Consider the following 7,848-nt stretch of genomic DNA (forward strand, 5'->3'; position numbering starts at 1 on the left):
GTACATGATTATAAACAATTGTTGATTCTTGGCTCAGGTAGAATGTAACTAACATAACCATTGCATACTTGTATCATGTGTACGCAGAAGCACGTTGCTGGGCTTCTTGATATCTTTGTATGCCGGTGTAGGCTGATTGTCAGACACTGAGCTACAGTGTTCTGCCAGGGCCATGCAAGAATTTCTGGTAGCCTACATGAAATCAGGCCTCAAATTTTAATTTGTTTAAAAAAAATTGACTCATACCATTGTGTATTATTGATACAGCCCTGGCTGAAATTTGATATACTTTTGATACACCACTTTTGATACATATGACAAATGTATGAAATAAAAAGTATTTGAATTGGAACCCTCATTTCATACACTTTTATGTATCAAAACTGTATCAAATTAACATTGCATACACATTTTATACATATCAAAAGTGTATCAAATGCCAAGATAATGTATCAAAAAAGTATCAAATGAAATGTATCATTTCATTTCATACATATTTGATACATAATTATATCAAAAGTGTATCAAATTTGTAACTGTATCAAATCAGGGTTCCAATTTAAACTGTATCAAATTAGCATTGAAATTTTTATCCTTTCATTTCATACACATTTCATACATAATTATATCAAAAGTGTATGGAATATGTAACTGTATCAAATCAGCATTCCAATTTAAACTATCAAATTAGCGTTCAAATTGTTATCCTTTCATTTCATACACATTTCATACATAATTATATCAAAAGTGTATGAAATATGTAACTGTATCAAATCAGGGTTCCAATTTAAACTGTATCAAATTAGCGTTGAAATTTTTATCCTTTCATTTCATACACATTGCATACATAATTATATCAAAAGTGTATGGAATATGTAACTGTATCAAATCAGCGTTCCAATTTAAACTGTATCAAATTAGCGTTCAAATTTTTATCCTTTCATTTCATACACATTCCATACATAATTATATCAAAAGTGTATGGAATATGTAACTGTATCAAATCAGCGTTCCAATTTAAACTGTATCAAATTAGCGCTCAAATTTTTATCCTTTCATTTCATACACATTTCATACATAATTATATCAAAAGTGTATGAAATATGTAACTGTATCAAATCAGGGTTCCAATTTAAACTGTATCAAATTAGCGTTGAAATTTTTATCCTTTCATTTCATACACATTTCATACATTATATCAAAAGTGTATCAAATATGTAACTGTATCAAATCAGGGTTCCAATTTAAACTGTATCAAATTAGTGTTGAAATTTTTATCCTTTCATTTTATACACATTTCATACATAATTTATATCAAAAGTGTATGAAATATGTAACTGTATCAAATCAGGGTTCCAATTTAAACTGTATCAAATTAGCGTTGAAATTTTTATCCTTTCATTTTATACACATTTCATACATAATTTATATCAAAAATGTATGAAATATGTAACTGTATCAAATCAGGGTTCCAATTTAAACTGTGTCAAATTAGATTTGAAATTTTTATCCTTTCATTTCATACACATTTCATACATAATTATATCAAAAGTGTATGAAATATGTAACTGTATCAAATCAGGGTTCCAATTTAAACTGTATCAAATTAACATTGAAATTATTATCCTTTCATTTCATACATATTTGATACATAATTATATCAAAAGTGTATCAAATATGCCACTGTATCAAATCAGTGTTCCAATTCTAATGCTGGCCAGCGGGACCGCCCTATTTTTGATACATGCCGTTTTATACACTTGTGACACCCCCCATACACAATTTTGTCGGCCAAAAGTGACTGTTGTCACCAAAAGCAAGTGATTGTCGGCAAATGTAGTCCAACAGAGACATATAAAAGATTAATGTATAGTAATGGTATTATTGTGAATGTTATTGTAGTTACTAATCAAAAAAATTGGTCCAATTTTTTTGACCCATAACCCCCCCTTCCCCACTTTTTAGATTCTTGAGCGCAGTCCTGGCTAACAATTTGGGTCTACAATTCACAAAATGTTTCCTTCGGCAAAACATGCTGTACACCCCCCGAATCATATTGGTCTAGCGTCGCCCTTGTACCTTTATTTTGACCTGACACCTCATTTAAGTTTTCGGCTGAGTTTCGGTCATTCCATACACCGTAAGAGGTAAATGGAGTTGCATTCATACAACCAATAGAAATCAACTGGGCGGAGACAGGCCATAATAACAAAACATTATGGTTTTCGCTAGCAAATTGTATGCAATAACTTTCAATAAGCCTTTTATATATGTATCATTGATATTAGTACTAGTATTAGAAATTAAGACATGTTTGTGCCTTGTTCCTTTGCTGATACATTTATATTATATTTACCTGTATTCCAAGCGTATACACTCAGTTTGGAACATTTATTATAGGCCTATCACATTAAATGGTTATATTTTGGTCATGATGAAATTAATATAGTTAAAGTAGAACACACATTACACATCATATTTTTGATTGGCCTTTTGAAACCTCCCACTTTTAATATGTTTATCCACTTCTTTCAAGCCCTGTGAACCATATAAAACCTATTCAAACCCATTCATATGATTCATACTGTTGTATCATTAATGGTAACAGCTATGGGATATATCTCAACATGTTCATTCCTTGCCAAAATTGCTTGTTCCGCAGTAAATATGGCCTACATACAAAATACTTCACATTCAAAGTTTAATTTAATTACTTGTTGAAAAACAATCTAAAGACAAGCAAAGCAACATTGTTTATGTGATTCAGTGTCAAGACAGTGGATGCGAAGAGCTGCATATAGGGGAGACTAAACAAACGCTTGCTAAACGCATGTACCAGCATAGACGAGCCAGCACTGGTTGCGGTGACTCGGCCGTCTATACGCATTTGTACATTGCAAAAACATTCATTTGACAAGGATGTTAAAATCTTGGACAGAGAAAGCAGATGGTTTGAGAGAGGGGTCAAAGAAGCAATTTACGTGAAACAGGACGAGCCTTCACTTAATAGGAGAGGCAACCTACGTCACAACTTGGCCGGGGCCTACAGTTCAGCGATCAGGAAGATACCTGAACTCAAAGGTGGTGAGCTGTGATACTACAACATCCGTTTCACAGGTCAATGAACTTTTGCCACCAGATGATCAGTAGGGCTGATTGGACGTGAAAATTTCCACTCAAAAATAGTAAGTCCAGTTGACTAGATTATAGTTCAATATTAATATTACTTGTTTTGTTTAGAAAAAGAAGCTCAATACTTTAATTAAGTTTTCAGGACCTATCCACATGCCCCAATATCTGAGTGGTCTTAGTTATTTTCAGTTTTGTATGTTGAATCTTTAGATCCACTGCAATGCATGCAGGGATAGCACTTATTGCTGAGAGGATCCTTGTCCCCATCTGATCACAAATGTATCCTCCCTATGTCAATATGCAAGAGGTGTCAGGCTAATAATAAAGATAGTATAGTTGCATATGGCCAAAAAAAAAAAAAAAAAGTTTGTCTCGAAGCTCACGAGTGGTTTGAAAAACAAATTCGACATGCGATTTGTTTTTATTCCCGACTTGGTATTTTTATGGTATAGAAAAAAAATCTGATTTTCGCCCGAACTTTTGCGGAAAAAAAAAATGTTTGAAATTAAGCTTTGAGACAAAAGCTTTTTTTTAGCCTAATGTGTGACTGGCACATGCACACTTACGTGAATTTGCATGCCCTATTGATGCGCACAGTAACAAAAACCAAACCATTTTTGCCAACTATACTTTCAACCAACAGAAGGCAATTAGGCATTGTTCAGTGTCTTTTTTAGTATATACATAGGCCTACACTGTGTAAGTAACTACATGTATAGGTCTTCTACTATGAAACATCAACAATTGCTAAGCACCCCCCAAAAAAAAGGTTTGTCTCAAAGCTCACGAGTGGTTTGAAAATAAATGTGAAATGCTATTTTTTTTATTCCCTACTTGGTATTTTTAAGGTGTTTCGAGAAAACAAATCGGATTTTTGCCGAATTTTTTCGGAAAAATAAAAAAAAAAAATGTTGGAAATAAAAAAAAATTCAGCATTTTTTTTTTTAAATCATGCTATTTTACAAATGTGCGTGCAAGCTTTGAGACAAACCCTTTTTTGGCTTAACCAAGTTGCATACATGGTATCACATGATCCTGGCTGACACTTGTTCTTTTTTGGACATAGTAACTGAACATAATTGCAGGATTCTGGACCTTATACCGGGACCTTATAGGAACATTTTGTGAGAAGGAGCATGTATGTACGTCATCCACCAGTGGAGCTCCTGCGCCCCTCCGCAGAACTTCCGGTAGTGGATGTTCTGCGCTCGGGGGCGCAGAGAATCCACTGTCGGAGTTGCTGCGCCCGGGCGCAGTCCCTTATATGTAACGGTGGATCATTGCTGCGCTCGGGCGCAGAACATCCACTGTCGGAGTCGAGTTTTATAATACACATTCTTATTAGGCCTATATTAATAAATATACATGCATATAATAACTAGTATTAGGCCTATTATAATAGGCATGCGTATAATAACTATAAATGGATCATTGCTGCGCTCGGTCGCAGAACATCCACTGTCGGAGTTGCTGCACTGCCGGAGTAACTGCGTTCGCGCGCAGAGAATCCACTGTCGGAGTTGATGCGCTCGGAAGCTAAATAAATTATTTTCTTATTATATATTTATTGCTTCCGAGCGCAGTTACTCCAACAGTGGATGTTCTGCGCCGAGCGCAGCAATGATCCACCATTACATATAAGGGACTGCGCCCGGGCGCATCAACTCTGACAGTGGAGCGCAGAAATGATCCACTAGTATTATAATAACAAAATGTATTATATTGCTTCCGAGCGCAGTTACTCCAACAGTGGATGTTCTGCGCCCGAGCGCAGCAATGATCCACCAGTAGGCCTAATATAATAAGAAAATGTATTATATTGCTTCCGGCGCAGTTACTCCAACAGTGGATGTTCTGCGCCAGAGCGCAGCAATGATCCACCGTTACATATAAGGGACTGCGCCCGGGCGCATTAACTCCGACAGTGGATTCTCTGCGCCCGAGCGCAGAAATGACCCACCGTTATTATAATAAGAAAATCTATTATTTTGCTTCCGAGCGCAGCAACTCCGACAGTGGGTGTTCTGCGCCCGAGCGCAGCAATGATCCACCAGTATTATAATAAGAAAATGTATTATATTGCTTCCGAGCGCAGTTACTCCCAACAGTGGATGTTCTGCGCCCAAGCGCAGCAATGATCCACCGTTACATATAAGGGACTGCGCCCGGGCGCATCAACTCCGACAGTGGATGTTCTGCGCCTGAGCGCAGAAATGATCCACCAGTATTATCATACGAAAATCTATCATTTTACTTCCGAGCGCAGTTACTATAATAAGAAAATCTATTATTTTGCTTCCGAGCGCAGCAACTCCGATAGTGGATGTTCTGCCCGAGCGCAGCAATGATCCACCAGTATTATAATACGAAAATGTATTATATTGCTTCCGAGCGCAGTTACTCCAACAGTGGATGTTCTGCGCCCGAGCGCAGCAATGATCCACCGTTACATATAAGGGACTGCGCCCGGGCGCATCAACTCCGACAGTGGATTCTCTGCGCCCGAGCGCAGAAATGATCCACCAGTATTATAATAAGAAATATAATTATTATATTATTTTGCTTCCGAGTGCAGCAACTCGGACAGTGGATTCTCTGCGTCCCCGAGCGCAGAACATCCACTACCGGAAGTTCTGCGGAGGGGCGCAGGAGCTCCACTGGTGGATGACGTACATAACTCGAAGGAGAGAATTCTCACCCAAGGCAACCTCAACACTCGCATATCATATTCTTTCGGCCAACAGCGCAATGCTTTAACCTCACCCTTTTTCTGATGGTATACATAACCATTAAAAGAATCAAGCTATCGTATAAGTAGTACTCTGATGTTTGTAGCAATTTCTTTATTTACATGTTTTATAATTGCTTCATTTCAGGTTAAGGTATACAAATATTTTTGATTAAAGTACTTTGCCTACCTTTAAAAGGCTGCAGGTTTAATACATAATCATAAACATACATTGATGGGAATTCATACTACCTATCAAATCTTTTTTTTTTTTTGGGGGGGTAAGATCATACTGCTAAGCAGCACTTCATCAGACTGGCAAGTCGCAACTTTGTATCTCCTTCTTTCCTGAAGTTACTACCATTAGCGGTGCAAGAAAATATTCAGTAAGAAATAGTTCCAATCATCTCTATTCATAACACTGTGTATACTTTCAGTCATCTGGGATTTGATCAATTAGTGGATAATTAAATCTGGTCAACCAGAAAAACTCACATTTTGGTCAGATGGAATCACCGACGTTTCTGCCAAAACCTTTGGCCTTCAGCTGGGTGGATGATTTAGGGTCATCCGAGGTCAATCGATGAGGAAGTTGCTTGATGACCCGATCCCAACCATGTGACAGATTCACTCTAACGCGGAGAAAATTCAGGGTATTGTGTTGGACGCGGACGAGACGATTACATCCTTCGACGTCACTGCCTTGTTCACGAGCATCCCTCCAGCAGACGCGGTACTCGCATGTTCGGGACGCTTTTGAAGGAGGATAAGACTTTGTCCGAACGCACAGACTTGTCGCCAGATCAGATTTGTGAATTGTTGAGCCTTTGTTTGGACAATACTTACTTCAGCTATGGCAATAACTTTTACCAACAATGTCATGGTTGTTCGATGGGCTCCCGGTGTCGCCGATTATTTCAACTTGTACATGGAGCGATTTGAACAGTGTGCCTTGTCGCCTTACCCCGGATCTCCACCTTCCAAATGGTATCGTTATGTTGACGATACTTGGGTTATAGTCAAGTTTTCGGAGCTCGACAAGTTCTTTGCGCATATTAACCAAGTGGATAATAACATCAAATTCACCCAAGAAGGTCTGACGGACAATAAACTTCCCTTTTTTGGATTGCTTGGTTACTGTCAACCAAGATCGCACTCTCTCAGTATCTGTATTTCGCAAACCAACACATACTGATCAATATTTGCAGTTCAGCTCTAATCATCCATTGGTCCAGAAACTCGGTGTAGTGAATACTCTTTATCACAGGGCCGATACCATCATCACAAAGGACTCTGATAAGATCAATGAGCACCAACACTTGCGCCACGCCTTGAAAACGTGTGGTTACAAAGACTGGGCAATTGACAAGGCCCTAAATCGTGGTGAGAAAGACGCTAAACCAGCCAGCGAACCCACCGCGCCTTCTGGTACCAAGACTTTTGTCACCATCCCCTACCATGGGGATGTTTCAGAGAAATTAAAGAGGATCTACCGCGATCACGGCATCACTACACACTTCAAGCCAACCAATACCCCGCGGCAGTCGCTAGTACACCTAAAGGACAAACAGCCCAAGGGCCGTTTAAGTGGTGTTGTGTATGGTGTCCAGTGCGCTGAAGATCAGGGGTGCCAAGAACATTACATTGGTGAAACCGCCAACCACTGCAGAGTCGCATGTCCCAACATAGACGCGCCAGTTCAAGTGGCAACGATTCAGCTGTCTACAAACACCTAAAGGGCAGTGGTCACAGTTTTGACACTGACGACGTTGTCATTTTGGATCGTGAACCGCTGGTACGAACGGGAGTCAAAGAAGCAGTGTGGGTACGAGCGGAACAGCCGTCACGCAACAGGAGCGGGGGCTTAGAGTGAATCTGTCACATGGTTGGGATCGGGTCATCAAGCAACTTCCTCATCGATTGACCTCGGATGACCCTAAATCATCCACCCAGCTGAAGGCCAAAGGTTTTGGCCGAAACGTCGGTGA

Source organism: Amphiura filiformis, chromosome 6 (genome assembly GCF_039555335.1).
Source record: "Amphiura filiformis chromosome 6, Afil_fr2py, whole genome shotgun sequence".
Lineage (NCBI taxonomy): Eukaryota > Metazoa > Echinodermata > Ophiuroidea > Amphilepidida > Amphiuridae > Amphiura > Amphiura filiformis.